General features: G+C 42.3%; 1 pseudogene; it reads left to right on the forward strand.

The window, feature by feature from the left end:
- Window positions 1–4821: 4821 nt before the first annotated feature.
- On the forward strand, window positions 4822–11643 carry LOC132422390 (large ribosomal subunit protein uL11 pseudogene; annotated as a pseudogene).
- Window positions 11644–11981: the final 338 nt, after the last annotated feature.

Raw genomic sequence — 11981 nt, forward strand, 5'->3', positions numbered from 1 at the left:
TCGGATGTGCACCACAGCATTGTTTACAGTGGAGAAAAATCAAGTAACTAAAGTGTCCATTCAGTAGAGGAATGGTGAAAACAATCATGGTACGTTTATCTCATGAATACAATGTAGCAATTTAAAAACTGAGGTAAATCTCTATGTATTGACATGGAAAGACTTCTAAGATGTGTGATTAAGTGCTTAACCCGAAGCCCCACAGTGCAGTAAATAGCATTTACTACTGCTTTTTAAAACCACACAGTATGTCTGAGTGGACGGATGAATGGACCCGTGGATGAGCCTATAGCTGTGTGGACAGAGGTCAGGAAGGGTGGAGCATATACATGATTCGTACCGGTGGCTGCTGCTGGGAAAGGGGCTGTGGTTGGGAGCAGGGTTTATGGGGGGGACTTGCATCCGCGGGGAGAATAGATCCCTCTGTATGTATGACTATCTTGCAGTAAGCACTGTGGGGCAACAGGGCTATAGCGTGCTGCTGGGAAGGGATTCCTGGCACTACTGCTCTCTGCCTGGGTTCTGTACCTGCCAGTGGCCAGCTAGCTGCTCTGCTAATGGCCTTTGCTGTTCATTTCTTTCTAAATGCCCTTTCTTTTTTCTTCCCTGCCTCTGCCTGGGATAACCCAACCCTCCCCAGGCTTGGCATTTATCCCAGATCAATACATTACCAGTTAGCTTCTCTTCTATAGCATTCAAACAAATAAAACCCCACAAATCTACAATAATAATAAACGACATTTATTTCTCTCTCATCTACACCTTGTGCGGCTGATCCTGTTGGACTCTGTAGGGTTCACTCATGCATCTACGTGGCGACTGGGGATTCTGCTCCAGGCTGGGCTCAGCAGAGGTACCTTAGCTGGTGCAGCTCCGCCTCCCATGTTTCTCATCCTCGCCTTAGGACCAACAGGCCAGCTCACTGATGCTAGAAGCATCTTCTTGTGTCTCTCCAGAGATTTGTCCATTTTATCTAACTTGAAGAGATGTACTTAGAGCGTTTTACAGGATTCCCTTATTATCCTTTTACCTAGAGCAGTTTATAGTATTCCCTTATTATCCTTTTAGTGGCTGGTGATGTTGGGGATGATGTCCCCTCTTTGATTCCCGACATTTTTAACTTGTATCTTTCTTGTTTTGTTTTTCTTGAATATTTTATTGATTTTTTTTTCAATGAATGGGCTTTTGGCTTTACTGATTATTCTCTGACATTTTCTGGATTTCATTCAATTCTGCTGTTACCCTCTTTCCTTCCTTACAGTTGCTATGGGTTTAATTTGTTCTTTTTCTGGTTTCTTAAGGTACAACTCAGATCATTGATTATTTTTTCATTCAGTTAAAAACATTGTCTAATTTCCCATGGGATTTCTTCTTTGACTTGTGGGTTGTTTATGAGTATGTTGTTCAATTTGCATAATTTTGGATTACCCAGTTATTGTTCTGTTAATGATTTCATGTTTAATTCTATTATGGTACAAGATATACTTTGTATGATTTAGATGTTTTAACTTTTGCTTTTTAAATGTTTCATGGTTTTTCATATAGTTAAGAATATGGTACATCTTGGTGACTGTTCCATGTGTCCTTGGGAAGAATGTGTATTCTCTTGTGTTAAGAAGAATATTCTCTAAATATCAGTTAGGTCAAGTTGGTTTGTACTTTTGTTCAGGTCTTTTATATTCTTACTTTCTCTGTACTTGTACCATCTGTTACTGAGAGAGATGGGTCACCAGAGATTTGTCGATCTCCACCAGAGATTTGTCTATCTGTTCTTTCAGTTCTCAGTTTTGTTTCATGTATTTAGAAGCTCTCTTCTAAGGTGCACATGCATTTAGGATAGTTGTATTCTTGGATAATTGACTTCTTTGTCATTATGTAATATTCTTGACTATCCCTAGAGATATTCCTTGTCCTGATGTCTGCTGTGTCTGAGATTAATACAGCCCTCTAGGTGTTTTTTTTTTTTTGATTACTGTTTCCATGGAATATCTTTTTCCATCCTTTTACTTTTTGTCTACCTATGTCTTTATATTTAAAGTAGGTTGTTTTTTTCATTATTATTGAAGTATAGTTGATTTACAATGTTGTGTTAGTTTCAGGTGTAAAGCAAAGTGATTCAGATATATATATATATAAATATAATTTAGATTCCTTTCCATTATAAGCTATTACAAGATACTGAATGCAGTTCCCTGTGCTATAAAGTAGGTCCTCGTTGTTTATATATTTTATATATAGTAGTGTGTAGCTGTTAATCCCAAACTCCTAATTTATCCCACCTTCCTCTTTGGTAACCATAAGTTTGTTTGTTATGTCTGTGAATCTGTTTCTCTTTTGTAAATGAGTTCATTTGTATAATTTTATTTTAGATTTCACGTACAAGTGACATACGATATTGTCTTTCTCTGTGTGACTTACTTCACTTAGTATGATAATCTGTAGGTCATGTTGCTGCAAATGGCATTAGTTCATTCTTTTTTATGGCTGAGTGATATTCCATTATATGTGTTCATATATGTATATATATATATGCCACATCTTTTTTTTTTTTTTTACATGATTTCACTTACATGTGGTATCGAAAAAATAGCACAAATGAAATGATTTACAAAACAGAAAGAGTCTCACAGACATAGAGAACAAATTTATGGTCACCAAAGCAGGGAAGGGATAAATTTAGGAGTATGAGATTAACAGATGCACGCTACCATATTTAAAATAAACAACAAGGATTTCCTGTTACAGCACAGGGAACTATATTCAATATCTTACAATAAACGAATTATAAGAAAAGAATTGAAAAATAAGAATATATGTGTTGAAACAAATCACTTTGCTGTGTACTTGAAACTAACACAATAATGTAAATCAATTATACTTTAATGAAGAAAAGAAAATTTTCACTAGAGTACAGACCATGGGGTGACAGGGAGATGTGGGGCTGAAGAGAGCAAAGGGTCATGGTCACAGAGCGTCTAAATGGTGAGACTTGTATATTCTGATCATCTCCTGCTAACAGTGGGATCTGCAGAAGTGGGACACAGGGGGCCTGGGGTTCAATCAGCTCTAATACCAACCAGCAAACCTGCAGCAGGTTCATCACTTCTGTTCTCATCTTCTCAGTTACCATATTGGTATGATCAAGCTGACACATCTCCTGGCAGCAAAGGCAGGAACTAGAGCAACCCAGGGCCCCACAGGGCTAAGGTGCTGAGGACAAAGCTTGCTGTTCTGCTCTCTCAAGAATAGTCACCTAAACGTCCCTCCCCGAAAGAGGAGGCTGAGCTCTTCCTTCCAGGCTAGTGTGTTTTTAACAAGTTAAGTTCTCCAGGTGTTGCCCATTTCAGATGGGTCAGGGACATGCTGGAAGTTGAGAGGCCCTTAGCCTCTTGCAAACAGGCTGGGAGAGTCTTAGGTCAGAGCCCAAAGGAGAAGGCTGTGAGGTTGTTCATTGGCATCCAGGAGAGATGAAGCTTGTTCCACTAATTCTCTCTGCTCTTAGCTCCAGGCTCTGCCAGAGCACAGGACTGTTGGAAAGTGGGAATCCTGACAGGTTCTGGGAAACGACAGGAGGCTATGCCACATCTTCTTTATCCATTCCTCTGTCGATGGACACGTAGATAGCTTCCGTGACTTGCTTGTTGTGAATAGTGCTGCTATGAACATTGGGGCACATGTATCTTTTTGATTATTAGAAAGTAAAGATGAAATTAGAGTTTTTCCAGTTATATCCCCCTGGAATGGGATTGCTGGATCATATGATAGCTCTATTTTTAGTTTTTTAGGGAACCTCCATACTGTTCTCCATAGTGGCTGCACCAAATTACACTCTAAAGTGGGTTTCTTGTACAAAGAAAATATTGGGTTTTGCTTTTTTATCCAGTATGACAATGTCCTTTAACTGGTGTAGAGCTGACCCTTGAGCACTGTGGGTGTTCATCCACCTATTGCTTATCGTCATCCGTCTGTATCCAAGGTTCCTCCTCATCCGGGGGTCAACCAAGGCAAGGCCCTCAAATCTGTCTCCTTGGCAGCCAACCTCATAATAACGCTCTTCCTTCTCTCAAATGCCAGGCACATAGTGTTGGCTCTTATGCACGTTGGGTAGCGAGCCCTTGCTCAGTAATAATTTTGGACTCATGAAGGGACTCAGTCTTGTGACAGCCTGCCTGAGGCACTGTAGCCCCTGGAGGAGTGTGGCCTCACCACAGACCCTGAGTGGCCACCCAGACCAAAATCATCTAGAGGGTCAGCTGTCGAGTTCCTGCTTCCCGGTAACGCTGTGGCCCTCCAGGCCCCTCAGTGCTCCTTTCACTTTTGAGAGAAGAAACAGCTCCGAAATCAGATGTCTTTGGGGGTGAGTAACCTTGTTAAAATGCACCAGTGCCTGTATTGTTGAATAATGTCATCCGGATTGTGGGTTAGAGTCCCACCTTAAGAGAGACACTCTAAAAGGTTGCAGCCACTGAGGTACCAAAGGATCAATCAGGTTAGAATCCCAGTCCCTGGGTCAGAGTCCCATGCCTTTTGTTTGCCTATGTCTGAGTGTTTCCTTTGTTAGGATTCGTTAATAGGGGTTGGTCCTTGGATTACTATAGCAAAACTTTCTGGAACCAGGATTATGGGGGGGTGTGCAGTCCTCTGACCCAGAAGGTAAAAGCCATTGCTCCCTGACTAGAGAGCTTGCCTTACAGAGCTGTCGGGAGCTTTCACCTGTGCCTAATATAATTACCTGGCGGTATTGATAAAGGTGTGTATTCTTAATGAAACCAGCCCATATTACCTTGTTGGGGTGAGAGGGTAAAGGAGAAATGAGGGAGCATGAAGCAGGTAAGTCTCCACCCCAGAACGTAGCCCGTGTCTGGGTTAAAGGAATTGCATACAATTGGACATTTTGGGTTTTCCTCACTGAGAGTTTTAACCCTCTTTTGCATGAGCCAAACTAGCAGGGAGTTAGCATTGAAATACTTTTCAGTGTGTGTGTGTGTGTGTGTGTGTATGTATGTGTGTGTATGAAAGTTTGCCGGAGAAACAAGCATTGGTGGTGATGCTAAAGGCCACATGCTATATGGAGGTCTTGGGCGGAATGTATTCTACCTGGAAATTTCCCAGGCGCTGAGCTGAGCTTCTCTTTGTTTTCTGCTGGGGAGGTAAAATGTTTCGATCATCTACGTGGAAGGTTAAACCCCAACATGCCCACAAAGGAAGTCAGGGCTTGGGTATTTCAACCTGTATACTCCTGAATTCGTCTCTCAAATTCAGCTCTGAGTCTGACAGCCTCCTCACTTTGGTTTCTTCAAGGTGATCCTGTCATTTCCTCCACCTGCCTCCCCATAATGTATGTTTATCCAGGTGGTGCGTGAGACAGAGCCTGGCCTCTCCCAGGCCCCTCTGCAATAGGCACGCCTGCCCCCCGCTCTAGGGAGGAAACTCTTAGAAGCCTCTGACCACCGTGGCTGAAGCCTCGGAACTGCCAGGACAGATTTCTTGGCAGACAGGTAGCACGTGTGACGTTTAGGCTACAGTGCTTGGCAACCACCTTTAATGGAAACCTTTTCAGTGTTCCCTAAGGGAACCTTCACGTCCAAGCTGGCCATCTTTGACACTCTCCATTCGCCTTTGTTTATTCTCCAGGGAATTCTTTTTTTTAATTTTTAAGTGAATGGTATTTTTTTTTTTTTTTGGCTACGTTGGGTCTTGGTTGCTGTGCGTGGGCTTTTCTCTAGTTGTGGCGAGTGGGGCTACTCTTCCTTGTGGTGCGTGGGCTTTTATGAGTGCCTGAGGGAAGGCCATTTTCTAGAGATTTGCAGTCCATACACTGTTCTCAGCTCTTGGGTTTGAAACCTGGGATATTGACTAAGACTTTGACTTAGGGGTTCCTTGTTTTCGTCCTCTCTCTCCCCAAACGTCCATTCTCGGGTGGGGGCAGCTAACCCCTCAGAAGGGACACTAAGGTGGGGCGTGGTTGGCAGGGCAAGTGGCCCGTGTGACCGGGTGCTGCCTACAAAGGAACAAAGGGTGCTCGTAGCCACAGATTGGCAAGTCCTGGTGCTTTCCTTCATCTCCCATGAACGCCCAGGTTTTCCAGGTGCAGCCAGCATTGCAGCATCTCACAGACCTGAGTCTCTGATAAGACTGCTGATTGGTGTGAGGCCCCAACCATAAAGGCTGGGAAGAAGCAGCAGGTGATAGGGAAGATGCAAGCAATGTTTAACAAAGACCTAGAAGAATTAACAGACACCTAGAAGAATTAAAGAACAAACAGAGATGAACAATACAATAACTGAAATGAAAAGTACACTGGAAGGAATCAATAGCAGAATAACTGAGGCAGAAGAACAGATAAGTGACCTAGAAGACAGAATGCTGGAATTCACAGCTATGGAACAGATTAAAGAGAAAAGAATTGAAGACAGTCTGAGAGACCTCTGGGAAAACATTAAATGCAACAACATTCGCATTATAGGGGTCCCAGTAAGAGAAGAGAGAGAGAAAGGATCCGAGAAAATATTTGAAGAGATTATAGTCCAAAACTTCCCTAACATGGGAAAGAAAATGGCCACCCAAGTCCGGGAAGCATAGAGAGTCCCAGGCAGAATAAACCCAAGGAGAAACATGCTGAGACACATAGTAATCAGTGACAAAAATTAAAGACAAAGAAATATTATTGAAAGCAATAAGGGAAAAATGACAAATAACATACAAGGGAACTCCCATAAGGTTAACAGTTGATTTCTCTGCAGAAACTCCACAAGCCAGAAGGGAGTGGCATGATATATTTCAAGTGATGAAAGGGAAGAACCTACAACCAAGATTGCTCTACCGGGTAAGGATCTCATTCACATTCGATGGAGAAATCAAAAGCTTTACAGACAAGGAAAAGCTAAGAGAATTCAGCACCACCAAACCAACTCTACAACAAATGCTAAAGGAACTTCTCTAAGTGGGAAACACGAGAAGAAAAGGATCTACAAAAACAAACCCATAACAATTAAGAAAATGGTAATAGGAACATACATGTTAATAATTACCTTAAATGTGAATGGATTAAATGCTCCAACCAAAAGACAGGCTCACTGAATGGATACAAAACAAGACCAATGTATATGCTGTCTATAAGAGACTCACTTCAGACCTAGGGACATATTCAGACTGAAAGTGAGGGGATGGAAAAAGATATTCCATGCAAATGGAAATCAAAAGAAAGCTGGAGGGCTTCCCTGGTGGCACAGTGGTTGGGAGTCCTCCTGCCGATGCAGGGGACGTGGGTTCGTGCCCCGGTTCAGGAGGTTCCCGCATGCCATGGAGCGGCTGGGCCCGTGAGCCATGGCTGCTGGGCCTGCGTGTCCGGAGCCTGTGCTCCGCGGTGGGAGAGGCCACAGCAGTGAGAGGCCCATGTACCACAAAAAAAAAAAAAAAAACTGGAGTAGCAATACTCATATCAGATAAAATAGGAATATTAAGAATATTACAAGAGACAGGAAGGACACTACATAATGATCAAGGGATCAATCCAAGAAGAAGATATAACAATTATAGATATATATGCACCCAACATAGGGGCACCTAAGTACATAAGGCAACTGCTAATAGCTGCTGATAAAGAGGAAATTGACAGTAGCACAATAATAGTGGGAGACTTTAACACCTCACACCACTGGACAGATCATCTAGATAGAAAATTAATAAGGAAACAGAAGCTTTAAATGACACAATAGACCAGATAGATTTAATTAATATTTATAGGTCATTCCATCCAATAACAGCAGATTACACTTTCTTCTCAAGTGCACGTGGAACATTCTCCAGGATAGATGGCATCTTGGGTCACAAATCAAGTCTCGGTAAATTTAAGAAAATTGAAATCATATCAAGCAACTTTTTTGACCACAGTGCTATGAGATTAGAAATCAGTTACAGGGAAAAAAACGAAAAACACAGACAGACGGAGGCTAAACAATACGTTACTAAATAACCAAGAGATCACTGGAGAAATCAAAGAGGAAATCAAAAAATAGCTAGAGACAAATTACAATGAAAACACGATGATCCAAAACCTATGGGAGTTGTGACTGGTTAGGTCAGTTGGTTAGAGCATGGTGCTAAGAATGCCAAGGTCGGGGGTTCGATCCCCGTATGGGCTATGGGTGGTTTTACTCCTTACCACCCAAGGTGGTTACACGTCTCTAGCTGAGACTTGGAAGGCACAGGTTACTTAAAGAAAAAAAAAATCAACATGTCAAAACCTATGGGATGCATCAAAAGCTGTTCTAAGAGGGAAGTTTATAGCAATACAATCCTAACTCAAGAAACAAAAATCTCAAATCAACAATCTAAACTTACACTTAAAGGAACTACAGAAAGAAGAACAAACAAAACCCAAAGTTAGTAGAAGGAAAGAAATCATAAAGATCAGAGCAGAAATAAATGAAATAGAAACAAAGAAAAGAATAACAAAGATCAATAAAACTAAAAGCTGGTTCTTTGAGAAGATAAACAAAATTGATAAACCTTTAGCCAGACTCATGAAGGAAAACAGGGAGAGGACTCAAATCAATAAAATCAGAAGTGAAAAAGGAGAAGGTACAATGGACATTGCAGAAATACCAACCATCCTAAGAGACTACTACAAGCAACCCTATGCCGATCAAATGGTCAACCTGGAAGAAACAGACAAATTCTTAGACAGGTATAACCTTCCAAGACTGAACCTGGAAGAAACAGAAAATATGAACAGACCAATCACAAGAAATGAAACTGATTAAAAATCTTCCAACGAACAAAAGTCTAGGACCAGGTGGCTTCACAGGTGAATTCTATCAAACATTTAGAGAAGAGCTAACACCCATCCTTCTCAAACTCTTCCAAAATATAGCAGAGGGAGGAACACTCCCAAACTCATTCTACGAGGCCACCATCACCCTGATATCAAAACCAGACAAAGATACTACAAAAAAAGAAACAGACCAATATTTCTGATGAATATAGATGCAAAAATCCTCAAAATACTAGCAAAGAGAATCCAACAACACATTAAAAGGATCATACACCCATGATCAAGTGGGGTTTATCCCAGAGATGCAAGGATTCTTCAATATATGCAAACCAATCAATGTGATACACCATATTAACAAACTGAAGAATAAAAACCATATGATTGGGCTTCCCTGGTGGCACAGTGGTTGAGAGTCTGCCTGTTGATGCAGGGGACACGGGATCGTGCCCTGGTCCGGGAAGATCCCACATGCCGCGGAGCTGCTGGGCCCGCCTGTGAACCATGGCTGCTGAGCCTGCGCGTCCGGAGCCTGTGCTCCACAATGGGAGAGGCCACAGCAGTGAGAGGCCCGTGTACTGCCAAAAAAAAAAAAAAAAAAATCAAAAGATGGGCAGAAGACCTAAAGAGACATTTCTCCAAAGAAGACATACAGATGGCCAAGAAGCACATGAAAAGCTGTTCAACATCACTAATTACTAGAGAAATGCAAATCAAAACTACAATGAGGTGTCACCGCACACCAGGTACAATGGACATCATCAGAAAATCTACAAACAACAAATGCTGGAGAGGGTGTGGAGAAAAGGGAACCCTCCTGCACTGTTGGTAGGAATGTAAATTGATACAGCCATTATGGAGAACAGTATGGAGGTTCCTCAAAAATCTAAAAATAGAATTACCATATGACCCAGCAATCCCACTACTGGGCATATACCCAGAGAAAACCATAATTCAAAAAGACATATGCACTCCAATGTTCATTGCAGCACTATTTACAATAGCCAGGTCATGGAAGAAACCTAAATACCCATCAACAGACGAATGGATAAAGAAGATGTGGTACATATATACAATGGAATATTACTCAGCCACAAAAAGGAACGAAATTGGGTCATTTGCAGAGACGTGGATGGATCTAGAGACTGTCATACAGAGTGAAGTAAGTCAGAAAGAGAAAAACAAATATCACATATTAACACATACATGTGGAACCTATGAAAATGGTACAGATGAACTGGTTTGCAGGGCAGAAATAGAGACACATGTGGAGAACAAACGTATGGACACTAAGGGGTGAAAGTGTGTGTGGGGGGATGAATTGGGAGATTGGGATTGACATGTATACACTAATATGTGTAAAATAGATAACTAATAAGAACCTGCTGTATAAAAGATAAAATTTAAAAATTTAAAAAACAAAACACAGCTCTCTGTATATGCCTGAATGCCCTGTTCCCTTGTTGGGAGATCTACAAACAGAATTAAATGACTTTCTCACCAGAAAAAGTAGGCCTTAGAGAACTCCCAGATCAAGCGTACGCCCTGCAAACTGTGCAGGAGACAAGCCTCAACCAGAAGGTCCTGAACAAATTCTACAAAAGGTTAAGAGTGGATGTTTGGGCTGATGGGAGGCAGGAAGTGCTAAGAGGGCTGACCCAGTAGTGGTAAAATTCTGTCTAGATGCCAAGGCTCCAAATGTAAAGCAATACCCTTTAAAGAGGCATGTGAGGGAAGATACAAAGTCTCTGCTAACCACCTTTCTTAAGCGCCAATTAAACTGACCTTGTCAGATACAAAAAAACTGGTACTGGAAATTATTGTTTTGTACGGGATTTGCGAGTCACTAACCAAGTTGTAGATATGTACGTCTGGTAGTACCAAATCCTTACACTTTGCGTACAACTTTATTTGGAGACTTTTGCTGGTTTACAGTTCTGGACTTAAAAGCTGCCTCTTACTGCATATCCCTAAGTCCTGAGTCCCAGGAACTGTTTGCCTTTGAATGGGACAATCCGGAGATAATATATAACAACTGTATTGTTGGATGGTACTCCCACAGGATTTAAGAATGCCTCCACCATCTTCAGGGAAGTCTTATCCAAGGACTTAAGTGATCTCCCATTAAATGAGGGAGTCTTACTGTGATATACTAATTACTAATAAAAATAAGGGAGCCTCAGACCAAAATACAATCCTCACTTTAAAGTTGCTGGCAGACCGGGGATATAAAGCGTCCAAGGGAAAATTGCCAATCTCTCAACCAAGTGTAAAATACCTAGGATTTGAGTTATCACAAAGACGGAGACCTTCGGCTTGGAGGGGACCAAAGTGCAACTTATTCAGTCCTCCCGAATTCAGGTTCATCTGACCCCAGCTGCCTCCACCCTGCCGCCTAAGTTGGACCCCAACGATACCAAAGTTGTATACCCGAGGTGTGTCAGTGGGGAAGTTTGTGCCACATCTGCCCTGGCCCCCAAGATCTGCCCCTGGGTCTATCTGCAAAAAAAGGTTGGTGAGGACATCGCCAAGGCAACTGGTGATTGGAAGAGTCTGAGGAGTACAGTGAAACACCAGACAGACCCAGATGCATGTGGTACCTTCTGCCTCTGCCCTGATCATCAAAGCCCTAAGGGAACCACCAAGAGATAGAAAAAAGCAGAAAAACATTAAGCACAGTGGAAACATCACTTTTGATTGTCAACATTGCCTGATAGATGCATCATCAATCTTTAGCTAGAGAACTCTCTGGAACCATTAAAGATATCCCGGGGACTGCCCAGTCTGTGGGCTGCAATGATGATGGCTGCCACCCTCACGACATCATAGATGACATCAACAGTGATGTGGTGGAATGCCCAGCTAGTTAAGAACTGCAAGGAGAAATAATTTAATAATGGGATATTTGATAACCATTTTAAAAAAACATTTAGGGCTTCCCTGGTGGCGCAGTGGTTGAGAGTCTGCCTGCCAATGCAGCGGACACGGGTTCGAGCCCTAGTCCGGGAAGATCCCACATGCCACAGAGCAACTGGGCCCATGAGCCACAACTACTGAGCCTGTGCGTCTGGAGCCTGTGCTCCGCAGCAAGAGAGGCCGCGACGGTGAGAGGCCCGCGCACTGCGATGAAGAGTGGCCCCCGCTTGCCACAACTAGAGAAAGCCCTCGCACAGAAACGAAGACCCAACACAGCCAAAAATAAATAAAT

Source organism: Delphinus delphis, chromosome 3 (genome assembly GCF_949987515.2).
Source record: "Delphinus delphis chromosome 3, mDelDel1.2, whole genome shotgun sequence".
Classification (NCBI taxonomy): domain Eukaryota; kingdom Metazoa; phylum Chordata; class Mammalia; order Artiodactyla; family Delphinidae; genus Delphinus; species Delphinus delphis.